Source organism: Carlito syrichta, unplaced genomic scaffold (genome assembly GCF_000164805.1).
Source record: "Carlito syrichta isolate Samal-C Ts95f unplaced genomic scaffold, Tarsius_syrichta-2.0.1 Scaffold314774, whole genome shotgun sequence".
Lineage (NCBI taxonomy): Eukaryota > Metazoa > Chordata > Mammalia > Primates > Tarsiidae > Carlito > Carlito syrichta.
Genome location: NW_007258870.1, coordinates 773,060 through 787,963, shown reverse-complemented (window position 1 = coordinate 787,963; position 14,904 = coordinate 773,060). Strand labels below are relative to the sequence as shown.

At 44.8% G+C, this 14,904-nt stretch overlaps 1 pseudogene; it reads right to left on the bottom strand.

Moving 5' to 3' along the window:
* Positions 1 to 911: 911 nt before the first annotated feature.
* On the bottom strand, positions 912 to 6,057 carry LOC110596856 (annotated as a pseudogene).
* Positions 6,058 to 14,904: the final 8,847 nt, after the last annotated feature.

Genomic DNA, 14,904 nt, shown 5'->3' with positions numbered 1-14,904 from the left:
AAAAAAAAAAAAAAAAAAAAGGAAGGAAGGAGGTTGACTTATTATTGGAGGGTTCCCTGTGGCTGGCATTGTATCTATATTGCTCATTTAGTCTTCATGCCAGGGGTACATCATCTTATTTTTATTATTTTATTTTTTTCATAATTGAGCTTATTGGTTGTGTTGAGGATCAGTACACAGACATTTCACTTTGAACACAGTTGTTAGCATATGTACCAAAAATCTACAAATACATGTATCATTATTATTATTATTATTATTTTTGAGTTGGAGTCTCACTCTGTCGCCCAGACTGGAGTGCAGTGGCGGCTCCCAGCCACTGTAGCCTCGACCTACTGGGCTCTGGCGATCCTTCTGCCTCAGCCTTCCAAGTAGCTGGAATTACAGGCACGTGCTACCATGCCCGGCTGATTTTTTAAAAAAATTTATTGTAGAGATGAGGTCTCACCAAGTTGCACTGGCGGGTCTTGAACCCATGGGCTCAGGCAATCCACTCACCTCAGCCTCCCAAAGCGCGGGATTATAGGCTGAGCCACCGAGTCCAGCTGTATCGTTATTTTTAAAAAGTTATTCCAGTGACTTTCCAGCTTAAAATTTGGAGGCAAATTTTCCTTAAGAGGATATCGAGTACCAATATTTTCAAATGTTGATAAGCTGTTACATGCATCCTACCAATTCACAATTCATTATATACATAGCATCTCCATTTTTCAATCTTTCACAGCACATTAACAAAGTTATTAGGAAAACAGGACTACCACGACCAAAGATGTTACAGAATGCACACAATTTTGACAGAAGCCATGACCAAGGAGTGGTTTTCTTTAGGAAACAATTCTATGTGAAAAACAACATGAGAATAGAAGTAATTTTAAATGTTCAAGACATTAAATTAGGAACTGTGATCCATATTGCCACTTAACATACTTTGTATTATAGGATATAATAACGAATCCCCCATCTATGGAATGTTAAGCTGACACCCAAGACAGTCAAAACCTCCCATAATTCAATATCCCACACTATTTTCTGGTTGTACCAAAAAATAAACAACCAGCGAATGATTTCACTTCTTAAAAAAAAGCATTTACACTTAAAAATGAGATGAGGTGGGATCCCCTCCTACTTGAAAATGTTTCTAGAGTTACTAAAAAACTTGCATTTACAAAATAGTTGATAAAAATATTCCTCAGGATTGTACAAGAAGGGAGACAGGGACCACTGATTAAGACACGGGATATGGCCCGGAGTGGTGGCTCACGCCTATAATCCCAGCACTTTGGGAGGCCGAGGTGATAGGATTGCCTGAGCTCACAGGTTTGAGATCAGTCTGGACAACTTGGTGAAACCTCAACTCTACAGTACATCAAAAAATTAGCTGGGTGTTGTGGTGTGTGCCTGTATTTCCAGCTACTTGGAAGGCTGAGGTGGAAAGATCACCTGAGCTCCAGCAGGTGGAGGCTGCGGTGGCCGTGAGCATGCCACTGCCCTCCAGTCTGGGCGACAGAGGGAGACTCTGACTCTGCTTCATCAGAGGCTGAATTCTCCTCAGTTTTTGTTTCTCTGTTTTCTGCAAGTAACTCTTTCTTTAGTTTCTTGGTTGGCCACTTCAGCCTGCTTTCCCTTTGCTCCCCTTTTTCCTTTTGCTTGCACTTTTTTGTCTGAAAATTTATCCTTTCCCACCACCTTTTTTTGATGTCACTTCCACTTTTGGGGGAGCAGGTTTAACTGACAACCATGCTGATCTCTTGGGCTTCTCCTTTGCTGCCTCCTCGGCGGAGCTGACCTTCCTCTTGGGCATCTTGGCGGCAGGGAGGGCGCATGCTGAGTGCCTGCGGATCGCGGCGTGCCAAGAGCCTTGACGAAGTTGGGCTGCCTGACCACTAATTTTATTTTATGTTTGAGTTGGAGTCTCACTCTGTCACTCAGGCTGGAGTGCAGTGGCACACACATGGCCAACACAGCCTCGACGTGCTGGGTTCAGGAGATTCTTCCCACTCAGCTTTCCAAGTAACTGGAACTACAGGCCTGCACCACCACGGCTGACTAATTTTTTGATTTTTTGTAGAGAGGAGGTGTAGCCCAAATTGCCCAGGCTGGTCTCGAACCCCTGGGTTCAGGCAATCCTCTCGCCTCCACTTCCCAAAGTGATGGAATTATAGGTGCAAGTCAGCACACCCGGAAGCATCATCCTACTTCTGTAGACAAAGAAAATGAGGCTCAGAGTGGCAAAGCACCTGCCCACATTTGTGAAACAAATTATTGGCCCAACTGGGTCTAGACTCAGGGCTCTTTCTAGCACATTCCACATCTAGGTCTATCAACCTTGGACCCTAGATCCTCATTTGGCCTCTGAGGCTTTCACATGGGACACAGCTGCTCTCTCAGGGAGGCCACGGGGTACCTGGACACACACAAGCTAAATGCCTTAGCCTAGGGAGCATGGTGGAGACTCACATCACAGGTGAGTGAATCTCATGGGATGGGGTAGGGGACGGCTGCCCTCCAGGGTCTGTAGCTACCGAGGGGCTGAGCCCTGGAGCTGGAACCTTCAACACAGAATCCAAACACTATCAGCCTGCCGCCTGGGAGAAAGAGCTGCAGGAATAAATACCTCTGCCTCACTGTCCCCCTACCCCCTAGTCTTGCTTGTCACAGGACTATTGCTAGTCCCAGATGGGAATGGGAGAGCCAGGGAGCCTGCTAGTGGGTCCACACGGTCAGTCTCCCGGGATGCAGAGCGGGGCAAAGATGGTTAGGAAGTGGGTCTGGAAGGAAAGAGGTGACTCTACAGCCCTCTGGGGAAAGTGAGGAACCTCAGTCTTGGGATTTATGGTTGGAGAAGGCCCAGGACTTGGTTGTCTGCTAAGTGTTTGTGCTTCTGCAGAGACATTCACTTTCCCAGGTGCCCTTCCTCTTCAGGGTTGAGTCAGACTCCCTCAGACTTGCACAGGTAGAAGGCTAGACCTACCTGCGGAATTCTTACCTCCTGCCCAGGAAGACTAACTTTCTCCCAGGACAGACCCCATTGGGCCAAGAGCACCATAACTTCTCAGGGTGACCCCTGGCTGGGGTCCCAGGAGGTGGGGTGGTTGATTTTCCTCGAGGCAACAGAAAAAGAAAGGAGAAAGGCATCTCCTCTCAGACCATGTTGGAGGCAATACCACATGGTCCTAAAATGATTTTCCTCTTCCTTCTGGTCACACAGGAAGACTACCTCTCCTGGTTTCTTTTGCAGTTGGAACAGGGCCCTATGACTGGATTCTGGCCAACGTGATGTGGCTAGAAATGACATATGACACTTCCGGGCCTGGCCATGAAACTTCTCGAGTCACTGTCCACAAACTCTCTGACTTTGCCATCTATACATCTAGAAGCAAAGAACTCTTTTCTCTTTCCAAATCGGTGGGGGCCGTGGCGATGGGTAATTTTAAGTGTCAACTCGCCTAGATTAAGGAACACCTAGAGAACTGGTGAAGCATTACTTCTGGGTGTGTGAGGGTGTTTCTGAGGAGACTGGTATATGAATCGGTGGACTGAGATTTGCCTCCAGTGTGGGCAGGCGCCATCCTATAGGCTGGGGGCCTGGATGAACAAAAAAGGAGATAAAAGAATTTTTTTTCTTTCTCCTGGAGCAGGGACACCCTCCTTCTTCTGCCCTTGGAACTCCAGGCTCTCCGGCCTTGGGACTCCAAGACTTAGGTCAGCAGCCCCTTTGGCTCACAGGCCTTCCACTTCAGACTGAGAATTATACCATCAGCTTCCCTGGTTCTGAGGTTTTTGAATTTGAACTGAATCACGCTACCAACGTCCCTGAGTCTCCAGCTTGTAGATGGTCTGTCATGTGACTTCTTAGTCTCCATAATCTTGTGAGCCCTTTCTCTCTCCTCCCCTCCCCCTCCCTTTCCCTTCCCTCTCCTCCTCTTTCCTCTTCATATTCTCTCTCTCTCTCCCCACCACCCCACATTGGTCCTCTCCCTCTGGAGAACACTGACTAATGCAGTGACTATATGTTTAATATAGCAGTATCAGTATTCTCAGTAAAAGGAACTTGGATCCCTGAGTCACCCACTGCTTAGAGGAGAGCTACCGAGGAAAGTTGACACTGATATTGAATTCTAATGCAAGAGAGACATAAATCTTTATTTTGTTAAGCCACTGAGATTTGGGAGTTGATTGTTATAGCAGCTAGCTTTAATGAACCTCACTAATTAATATACCCTCCTCCTGGTCTCTAGCTGGATACTGCCTAATCTATGCCTATAGATGATGTTCCAAATGTGCGTTTTATGTGCTGATCCTTTAAATAGAAATATTCAGGAGAAAAATTTCTACTGGTGTGTGGGAGGAGATATCACCTCTATTTTGCATTACACTCTTAGAGAAAGATAAAAATGGCACTTATCTAATTCTGACTCTGTGGCCAACACTATGCTCGGCATTTTCACACATTCCCTCACTTAATCCTTTCAAAAATCATGAGAGTTAGATATTATTTATTATCCCTGCTTTGCATAAGAGAACACTGTGACTCAGAGAAATTAAGCCACTTTTCTATCATTGCACAGTTAGGGAGTCATCAAGTTACTAATAATCTGGAAGGAGGAGAGGACCCTCAGATGTAACAATACAAGAAAGACTTTCAAAATGGTGAATGAAAAAGAACAAGGCAGTGAAAACAAGGGACCCAGAGCAAACAAGCTATCAGCCTTCTGAAAGTTTCACTCAGTATTGTGTAGAACATGTGTGCATGCTTTCAGTGAAAAAAGAAATGAAAAAGAACAGAGAGGATAATACCCTACCTGCTTGCATAAGGAAACTGAGGCTTGAAGAGGTGAAGTGCCCTGTCTGGGGCACCTGGCTAGGAAGAGAAAGCAAGGGGATTTGAGCCCATGTTCAAAGCCCATTTTCTTTTTCTCCTGCTGGTAATTGAAATTCCCTTAGACAGTGGTCAGTCTCTAATTAGAACTTCTAGAACTGTTCTTGCTCAATTTTCCAAATAACCCATCCTGTAGCCACATTTTAGCATCAGGGGAATCAAGCTTGGAAGATGGGACTGCATCTCTGGGCGGTGGGGTATCCGGCACATCAAAAGTTCCCAGTTCTGACAAATTTCTCCACCTAAATTAAAGTCTTAGCTTCACTTTGTTTCTGCCAGGTTTTTTTTTTTTTTTTTTGTCTAAGAACTATCAGTATCATCTGGGCGCTGTGGCTCATGCCTGTAATCCCAGCACTTTGGGAGGCAGAGGTGAAAGGATTGCCTGAGCCCAGGGGTTCAAGACCAACCTGGGCAAATTGGCAAGACCTCGTCTCTACAATAAATAAAAAAAATTAGCCGGTCGTGGTGGCGTGTGCCTGTAGTTTCAGCTACTTGGAAGGCTGAGGTGGAAGAATCGCCTGAGCCCAGCAGGTCAAGGCTGTGGCGGCTGTGAGTGTGCCACGGCACTCCAGTCTGGGCAACAGAGTGAGACTCTGACTCAAAAACAAAAAACAAACAAACAAAAAAACGATCATTATCAACTTTTGACTTTATTTCTTTTTTTCAAAAGTAATCAATTGTATAGAATGTGCTCAGGGAAACCTCAATTAGTTTGTTGTCTTTGTTCTCAAATGTGGTCTAAAGTGTGGGCGTTTTCGGGGGAGTACTAGTTATTCCTTCAGGTTCCTGGTATCAGGATCACCAGAATTCTTCTCTTTTTCATTGAATTATACTATCCTGCTAAGCTTTCCTTGGTGTCCTCAGTTCTTTCCAAATCTGGCTTTTCTGGGAAGCCTGGGTTGTTTGCCACTGAGAGTGAGGGTTAAACTGTCTGAATTCCCAGAATTGGGCCATTTTATTGCTTTCTCTGTCAGTGCTCTGTTTCCTCTTGAAAGGATTTATTACCCATTTTTCATTCTCTGCTCCACTTGGGTGTTTGACAGATGCTTAGTTATTTCCACCCTCTGGACACCACAGGAAGGTGTCTGGGTTCTCTCTGTATAATTGGTCTGGGTCTTTAACATGCAAACCTCCTGTCCGGATAATTCTGCAGCAAGAGTCCAGAAGATGGCCTCCATGGTTTGACAGTTGTTCTCATTCACCGGAAACAAAACAATTGCTCTGAGCTCCAATGACTACTCCTTGACCGTCTCTGATTGGGAAAGAAAATTGGAAATGGCAGGGCTGAGTTGCCCACTCTTAGTTTAAACTGCTCTCAGGTGGACAGCTCCAGTGCACGCTGCTGGTGGGCAGAGGGACTCACTTCTCTTTGCCCAAAGGATGGTAGAAAGCTGGGGCAAAAGTGTTGCTGGGTGTCTATTGTACAGTGATCTCCCCAGTCTCAGAGTAACCCCAGTGCAAGGAGGGATTCTGGAGTTTCAGAGACAGAGGGATGAGTATAGTAAGATGTATTGTTGAACAGTCCCAGGGACCTGGGCTTGACTCCTGCTTCTGTCACTTTCTTTTCTTTTTTTTTTTTTTGAGTTGGAGTCTCACTCTGTTGCCCAGTCTGGAGTATAGCGCCATGCTCATGGCCACTGCAGCCTTGACCTGCTGGACTCAGGCCATGCTTCTGCCTCAGCCTTCCAAGTAACTGGAACTACAGGCATGCGCTACCATGCCCAGCCAATTTTTTGATTTACTGTAGCGACGAGGTCTTGTCAAGTTGTTCAGACTAGTCTCAAACTCCTGAGCTCAGGCAATCCTCTCGCCTCAGCCCCCCAGAGTACTGGGATTACAGGTTTGAGCTACTGTGCCTGGCAAAATTAACCTTTTTTTTTTTTTTTTTTGAGTTGGGGGTCTCACTCTTCGTTGCCCAGGCTGGAGTGCAGTGGCACACTCATTACCACTGCAGCCTTGACCTGCTGGGCTCAGGTAACCCTTCCGCCTCAGCCTTCCAAGTAGCTGGAACTACAGACACATGCCACCATGCCCGGCTAGTTTTTGTGATTTATTGTAGAGATGAGGTCTCACCAAGTTGCCCAGGCTGGTCTCAAAACCCTGGGTTCAGGCAATCCTCTCGCCTCGGCCTCTTAAAGTGCTGGGATTACAGGCTGAGCTACCATGCCCGACCAAGTTAACCATTTTTTTTTTTTTTTTTTTGAGTTGGAGTCTCACTCTGTCACCCAGACTGGATGGAGTGCAGTGGCCTGTCCCGGCCACCACAGCCTCGACCTGTTGGGCTCCGGCAATCCTTTCGTCTCAGCCTTCCAAGTAGCTGGAACTACAGGCGCGCGCTACCACACCCGGCTAATTTTTTGATTTATTGTAGAGATGAGGTCTCGCCAAGTTGCCCAGGCGGGTCTCGAACCCACGGGTTCAGGCAATCCACTCACCTCAGCCTCCTAAAGTGCTGGGATTATAGGCTGAGCCACCGAGCCTGGTTCAAGTTAACCATTTTTAAAGTGAACAACTCAGTGGTATTTTGTACATCCACAGTGTTCAACAACCACCACCTCTATCTAGCTCCGCAATGTTTTCATTACCCCCAAAGAAAATCCTGAGCTTGTTAAGCAGTTGTTCTGCATTTCCTCTCTCTTCTCAGTCCCTGGAAATCACCAATCTGTGTTCTGTCTCTTTGAATTTACCTATTCTGGATATTTATTTATTTTTTTATTTTGCTTTTTAAATTTTATTTTAAAGATATGGGATACAATTCAGGGTTAGGTGTACAAATGTTCATTATGCAGGTACCCTTGTTGATGAGGTGTGACCCTACCCTGGCAGTTTCCCTCAACTACCAATTCCTTTTTTATAGTATTGTAATAATTGTTCAAGGTTCGCTTTTGAGTGAGAACATATGGTACTCTGTTCTTTGTTTCTGTGATAGATCACTGAGTATGATTGACTCTAAATCCATACAAGTTGCTGCGAAGTCCATATGTTTGTCCTTCTTTATGACTGCATAATATTTCATTGTGTATATGCACCACATTTTTTTTTTAATCCAGTACAGCTTTGATGGGCAGCACGGTTGGTTCCATGTTTTTGCTATTGTGAATAGAGCTGCAATAAACATGTGTGTGCAGATATCTTTTATGTTATTCTGGATTATTTCATGTGAAGGGAATTCTACAATATGCGTCCTCTTGTGTCTAGCTTCTTTCACTTAGCATCATGTGTTCAGGTTCGTCCATGTTGTAGTGTGTATCAGTACCTTCTTTCTCTTTTCTTTTCTCTCTCTTTTTTTTTTTTTTTTCTTTTGAGTCAGAGTCTCACTCTATTGCCCAGGCTGGAGTGCAGTGGCACACTCACGTCCACCGCAGCCTCGACCTGCTGGGCTCAGGTGATCCTTCCACCACAGCCTTCCAAGTAGCTGAAACTTTAGGCTCGAGCTACCATGCCCAGCTAATTTCTTGATTTACTGTAGAGATGAGGTCTTGCCAAGTTGCCCAAGCTGGTCTCGAACCCGTGGGCTCAGGCAATCCTCTCACCTCCGCCTCCCAAAGTGCTGGGATTATAGGTGAATCACTGTGCCCAACTGGCATTCCTTTTTATGGTTGGATAATCGCTCATAACATATTTTGTTTATTCATTCATCCATCAATGGATATTTGGACTGTTTACACCTTTTGGCTATTGTAAATAGTGCTGCTGTAAATATGCTTGTACATGTACTTGTGTGAGTCCCTAGTTTTAATTCTTTTGGATATATAGTGGTTGCTTATTTTATTTTTGCAATGCAATAAGACAAGATCTAATAGGTATAGATAATTTGATTGTTTACCAAAAAAAAAATCTGAAAAAAATAATTTTTTTAAAACTCAGAGTTTATAAGCTAATTTTAAAATAGTGCCTAAGATAAATTATATGAAAAGTTATAGCTTTCCTATGCAATTAGAATATGCAATTTTAAAATTCCAATGGGAAAAGAAAAACACTGAAAATACAAATATCAAACTTTAAAAAAATCAAACAAGTAGAAAATACTTAGAAATAAACCAAATGTAAGTAGACTCGTTTGGAAGGAACTTTAACCAGACATGCAATATTGAGGACTTGAATCCTATGGTTTTCTTTCTTTCTTTTTTTTTTTTTTTTTTGAGTTGGAGTCTCACGTTGTCGCCCAGAATGGAGTGCAGTGGCCGCTCCCGGCCACTGCAGCCTCGACCTGCTGGGCTCCGGCAATCCTACTGCCTCAGCCTTCTGAGTAGCTGGAATTACAGGCACGCGCTACCGCGCCCGGCTAATTTTTTGATTTATTGTAGAGATGAGGTCTTGCCTGCCGAGGTGGGTCTCAAACCCGCGGGCTCAGGCAATCCACTCACCTCAGCCTCCCAAAGGCGCGGGATTATAGGCTGAGCCACCGAGCCCAGCTTGGTTTTCTATTAATCGAAGAAAAGCTTACTTATTTTAATTCATCTCTGTGGTATTTTTACCACCACATTTTCTGACAGGTGTCATGTCAGAGTGGTGAGGCATGAGGGTTCTGGTACCAGACTTTCTTCTTTGCTACTTACTAGTTGAACCATGTTGGTCAAGGGACTTGACTTCTCTCTGGAAAATAGAGCCCATCATGACAGTTCCTACCTTAGAGGAGGACTGCAATGATTAGACAAATTGATACCTATAAAGCACATAGTCTGTGTTAATGAACATGATCAATCACTCTTATCCTCTCCATTTGGTACTTCCTTTCTGGAATCTTCTCTTTAATCCCATTTGTTCTAGGGTCTCTCATCTACTTCCTGGAGCAGCTGGTGGCTGAATTTTCTCCTTGGGTAAGGTGGCTGAGCTACTGAGCTGCCCCTTTAACACAGGGATCATTGGGACCTTGGTGAATCAGATTCTCTGAAACAGGAAGAAGACATTAACCAGTTTTAGAGGAATGGGGCTTTTATTCCCATCTGACCACTAGGGATCTAAAGCTGCCCTCTTCCTCCCCTCTACAGTTCCCCCAGGATCTATGTCCCAGACATATTGCCAGATCCCATATGGCTACGTCATATTCCTGCTCAAGACTTCTAATGGCTTCCTGTTGTCTGCAAGAGGAGACACCCCCCAAAGGACCCAGAATTTATTTACAAAAAATTGTATATTTATTCTTACATGTTTAAACTTCAGTCACCTTCAAAGTACTCTCCGTTTGATGCAATACACCTATAGAGTTGCTTTTTCCACTGCTCAAAACAGTTTTCAAACTCATCAATTTTGACACCTTTTAGTGCTTCTGCCATTTTTTTCATCACCTCTTCCACATTGGGAAAACATTTCCCTTTGGGGACTTTTTCATCTGGGAAAACAAAACATCATCATTTGGAATGAGACTGGGTGAATAGGGAGGATGGGGCATGGAGGTCATGCCATTTTGGTCAAAAACTACTGAACACTCAGTGCAGTGTGGGCGGGTACACTCATAAATCACTCATAATGAAATGGGCAAACGTGTTGAAAGAATCCCCCCTGCCCAAAAACAATCACTGAAGTCAAACGCAGCCTCTCACAGCAATGCTAGCTGGTACCCTGATGCCAATGGATTCCTAGAACACTTACCTAGCAGGGAAACTTGTACTACAAGGGGCTTGCCCTCCAAAAAATAATTCTGGTTTTTTGGGGGTCTTGACCACTTGGCCCTGATAGTCACAGAAGAGGAGGCAAATTGGGCCAGCTTAGTTTAGATCTGACCCCTGAATCAATCAGTGTGGCCTAGGCAATACCAAGTGGTAGTTAGGGAATTATTGAATCACAGGGTGTCAGAGAAAGAAGGAATCCAAGAGAATGCCTAGAACCAGATTTCCTCCTTTGACAGATGATGCATTTAGGGTGAGAGAGAGTCAATGACTGGTTCAGAGAGCTATATGAGTTAGTGAGCTACAAGAAAGGCCCCACTCTTGCTCAAGGTGAGATGCGGTGAGTAGGGAGGGTGAAGCCTGGGGTCATGTCATTTTTGGTAACAGAATTGCTGAATACTCAGTGCGGTGTGGGCAGGCGTGCTTATAAACCACGCATCAGGAAATGGGCAATTGCATTGAAAGAATCTCCAAAAAAATCCACTGAAGCTGAACTCAGCCTCTCATAACACTAGCTAGTGCACAGACGAAGATGGGGTCCTAGCGGGGAAAGCCTGTACTACAAAGGACCTGACCTCCAAAAAGATAATTCCAGATTTTTTAGGTCCCCTCCTCATAGTATACTAAGATAGCCTCTCTAAAACCCTATGAAATAGGTAGTTTTGTCCCTGTTTTTTGTCTGTGTATTTGCTTGCCAAGGGGTGAGGGAGTTTCCTCTGTTTTGTATGAATGAGGAATCTTAGACTCAGAGGCATGAGACAATTGTCAAGTGTCATCAGCTTGTGGATTACAGAGCTCAGATGTGAACACACCAGCAGACCCAAGAGCACCTGCTGCTTCTGGTTTCCTCTCTGGCCTCCTGGTACCTAACCCAGCTGAGTCTTCCTTAGTCCACTTTCATGCGGTCTGTACAAAGCCAGTGCATTTTCATCATGTCCAGAGCACCTGCTGGGATCGTGCTAGCCTCAGATCTGAGCCCCAGAGGTTCTGTTTGTCTGGAATGTCATCCTGCCTCCCACCTACTCCAATCCTGCCACCTGGCAGGCCTAATTCAAATCTCCCTTTCTTCACTAAAGCTTCCCACAGAGTTTTTCCATCAAGACTTTGTTCTTCATTTCTGATTTCCTGTCATTCTTAAAGCTGCTGCTCTCTGAATCTCGGCTGGCACAAGCAGTATATTTGTGTGAATTACAGGAAGGTATTCATTCCCTCTTGGGTGATGAATTGCAAAAAGATGTCCCCAGTCTTCTTCTCTGCTGGGTGCTTTTGTGCAGTGTGCAGGTTGTGCAACCACACTCGGCCAGCTTGCTTGTCTGACAGTTTAAAAAATGATTGTTTTTTTGGGTGTTAAACATTCCTAAGTCACATAGATTGCAAGAGTTCCATGTTTATTCATTGTCTCCTCCAAATAGATTTTAAGTATCTTGGGGGCAGGAATCATGACTTATTTTTCAGTTTTCCCCACGGTTACTGGTCTAGAGCTAGGTGCTAGTCTCTAGTGTTCAGTGAATGAAGTGACTTAGAGGAGTCTTGTGTCAGTCCTTGGTTCTGAAGGGACCCAGCACAACTCTTTTTTTTTCTTGAGTGGGCGTTTCATTTTGTCACCCAGGCTGGAGTGCCTTGGCACACTCACAGCCACTGCAGCCTCGATCTACTGGGCTCAGGTGGTCTTCTGCCTCAGCTCTCCAAGCAGCTAGAACCACAGGTGCATGCCACCACACCCTGCTTATTTTTGATTTATTGTAGAGACAGAGTCTCACCAAGCTGCCTAGGCTGGTCTTGAACCTCTGGACTCAGGCAGTCCTCTCGCCTCTACTTCCCAAAGTGCTGGGATTACAGGTGTGAGCTACCATGCCTGGTCCAGCAAAACTCTTGCAGTAAAGAGTTGACTGACACTCACAGGTGATCTTAGCCACACTGGCCCCTTCATCATTTTGGAACACATCCACCATTACCATTTCTTCTGATTGCTTCCTTTCTGGAATTTGGCTCCTTTTTTATTTGCCTGACCACACTTTGAGTTTTATCGGTTGAAATATCATTCCTTGGGGAAGGCTTCTTTTCCAGAAGCCTCTGTTAAAATCAGTTTCTTCCTCCTACAATTCCCCAGGTGGTCTTTCCCTTCCAAACCACAATTCTAGATTCTCAAAAGTATCTCTTGTGGTCAGGCACAGTGGCTCATGCTTGTAATCCCAGCAATTCGGGAGGCTGAGGCAGGAGGATTGCTTGAGCCTAGGAGTTTGAGACTAGCCTGGGCAACTTAGCGAGATCTTGTTTCTTTAAAAAACACGAACAAATCTGGGTGTGGTTGTGCACGCCTGTAGTCCCAGCTACCCTGGAGGCTGAGGCAGAAGTATCACCTAAGCCTGGGTGCTTGAGGTTGCAGTGAGCACTGTGGTGATTGTGCCACTGCACTTCAGCTTGAGTGGGACCCTGACTCAAAAAACAACAACAAAATATTTTTCTTAAGATGTAACCCAAATTTTCATCTCTAAAATCTGTTATCAGGGAAGTGTATACCCAAATATGTTATAGCCACATTGCCCTTTCTATACTAAGTTATTTGGGGGTAGGACTTGTGCCTGACAAGCAGTAGGCCCTCACTTAATGGCTGCTGATCAGTGTCCACCAGAATCCCGAGCTGTGCACATTGTCTAGCAATGCGTCTTCATTCACTGCAGCAGAAGTATTTGCATCTCAGCACTGCTTGACATTTGTTTAACACTCTCCCCAAGCTTTTTCTCACCTCTTCCCTGGTTTTGTTTTCACAACCTGTTAGAATATGAGAAAAGAAATGATTATATCCATTTCGTTCATGAGGTATTGTAAGTCCAGGAGGTAGAAGCATCTTATCTCATTGTCTGGTGACAGGGATAGGAGGTAGAAGCATCTTATCTCATTATCTGGTGACAGAGATGAGGCTACCACTCACTCGGGTGACCGCTCAGGCACAGTGATGGGTTTACTCTAGTTTCTTTCTTTCTTTTTTTTTTTGAGTTGAAGTCTCACTCTGTCGACCAGGCTGGAGTGCTTTGGGACACTCACGGCCACTCCCGAGTCAACCTGCTGGGCTCCGGCGATCCTTCTGCCTCAGCCTTCCAAGTAGCCGGAACTACAGGTGTGTGCCACCATGCACGGCTAATTTTTTTTAAAAAATTGAACAGACGAGGTATCGCCAAGTTGCATGGGCTGGTCTTAAACCTGTGGACTTAGGCAATCTACTTGCCTTGGCCTTCCAAAGTGCTGGGGTTAACATACAGACTGAGCCACAGAGCCTGGCCGATTCTAGTTTCTTCCTCTTAATTCTTTTTTTGTGTGTCTTGAGTCTCACTGTCACCCAGGCTGGAGTGCAGTGGCACACTCACAGCCGCCGCAGCCTCGACCTGCGGGGCTCAGGCAATCCTTCCACCTCAGCCTTTCAAGTAGCTGGAGCTACACCATGCATGGGTAATTTTTTGATTTATTGTAGCGATGAGGTCTCACCAAGTTGCCTAGGCTAGTCTCAAACCCTTGGACTCAGGCAATCCTCTCACCTTCGCCTCCCAAACTGTTGGGATTACAGGTGTGAGCCATTGCACCTGGCTCTTCCTCTCAACTCTTACCCAAAGTTAATCATTCATGGTCCTTGGATTCCCACCAAGTCTGAGCCCTGAGGTCAAGAGGCCGACTTGGGTCGGAATGTTGAGTATCCTTGTCAACTCTAGAAATCCCACTATAGGTTGAGCATGCCAAATCTGAAAACCCCAAGGCCAAAAAGGCTCCAAAATGAGAAGCTTTTTGAGCACTGATATGGTGCTCAAAGAAAATGCTCTTTGGAACATTCTGGATTTTAGATGTACAACCGGTATGTATTCGGCAAATAATCCAAAATTGGAAAATATTCAAAATCCCAAACACCTCAAAACTTCAGATAAATGATAATCAACCTGTAGCACATGTCACTGAATTTGTGTATCAGAACCTAGCATCCTGGGCCCCTAAAGGAATTATTCCTTTCTCTCATTAACTCTCCATTTTACCATTTTATTTGAGCATTTCTTCCAATCCATATATGTTTGGAACTGTTTGGCAAATATCTTGGCATATTTGCAGATGGCAAAATAGAATCACCCATGGCTTTAAAAAATAGATGAAAAAAAAAATCTATTGATGGCATGGACTCATAGCCAGAGAGTCTGGTTTAACTGGTTGGACTTGGGACCCACTGACTGAGTTCCTGTACCTTGGTTCTATCTTAGTCTATTTGGGCTGTTACAACAAAAGGCCATAAATAGGATGTTTTATGTTGTATAAACAACAGAAACTTATTTTTCACAGTTCTGAGATCAAGGCAAATTCAGTGTCTGGTGAGGGTTCACCTCATGGCTTACAGATGATGTCTTCTTGCTGATGGAAAGGTCAAGGTGTCTCTCTTGG